We start from the raw sequence: 1,033 nt of genomic DNA on the forward strand, positions 1-1,033 counted from the left end.
ACTTAAACCGCATTCTTGCAAAGCTATCAAATCAACATTTAAGGAAAAAAGAAAATCATATATGACTGCTCGTCTAACATTACATCTTCTTTGCTTATTTTTTCAGTTTTCTCTAAATCTTGTGTTTGGCTAAGTCTTTCTTCGGACACAGCTGTCCTTCTCTTTATGTTTACATCGTCATTGACATTTGTATCACCAGACACCACTTGCTCTATTACTTCACTTTTCCTATCTTTTTTCCTCCTTTTCTTTACAGCCTGAAAACCATCTACTTCTTCCACTGTTTCTTCTTGACCAATAGTCATCTCTTCTTCAAAGACACTAAGTCCCGAGAACCTCAAACCATCTCCAAAACTCAGTCATTACAACACTTTCTTGACTAAAAGCCTTTTGTGTTTTTCCTTTTCCAGCTGTTTCCTTAGATCCACCTTCTCCCGTCTTTGCTTCTTCCCTCTTCTGTTCTTCTGTCTTCTGTTCTTCTTTCTTCTTTTCTTCTGGAGCTTGTTTCTTTCTTTTTCTGCTTTTTCAAACTGAGTAAGAGAAGTGCACCGGTCCTGGAGGTACTGCAATACCAGGTCAATGCGTGGAGTGGACAGAGCAAGCTCTTCTTCCATCTCCCTGTTCCAAAAATCCATTTAATATATGGTCCCCAGATAGGGGACGTATCAGATATTAAACTGATAAGAACAGATTTTTTATTTTTTTTTTATCCACTCAGTATTTAAAAGAAATTTCACTTAAAGAATTTATGAAACTATTCTTTCTTTTTCAAAAAACACATCATTGTAGATAAAAAAAATTTAAATTCCATTCTTCAAATTTCCATTCAATTTCTGCTATTTTACTTTTAACTTTTTTATCCTTTAAAAAATATACATACATATTATCAAAAATCATATCTTTACATTGCTTCACAGATAAAGTTACATTTTTAAATATCAACAGATTCCGTACTTTCCACAGAACCTCTTTAACCGTATTAATTATCTTCATAGCAATATTAATCTTATTTTGTGCATATCTTAAACTGATT

At 33.0% G+C, this 1,033-nt stretch overlaps 1 non-coding gene across 1 annotated transcript; it reads right to left on the reverse strand.

The window, feature by feature from the left end:
- Window positions 1-538: 538 nt before the first annotated feature.
- Window positions 539-732, reverse strand: LOC121397381. The gene has a single exon (XR_005963635.1). It is a non-coding gene; the product is annotated as a U2 spliceosomal RNA (small nuclear RNA).
- Between the last annotated feature and the right edge of the window lie 301 nt (window positions 733-1,033).

This window comes from Xenopus laevis, chromosome 8L (genome assembly GCF_017654675.1).
Source record: "Xenopus laevis strain J_2021 chromosome 8L, Xenopus_laevis_v10.1, whole genome shotgun sequence".
Classification (NCBI taxonomy): Eukaryota; Metazoa; Chordata; class Amphibia; order Anura; family Pipidae; genus Xenopus; species Xenopus laevis.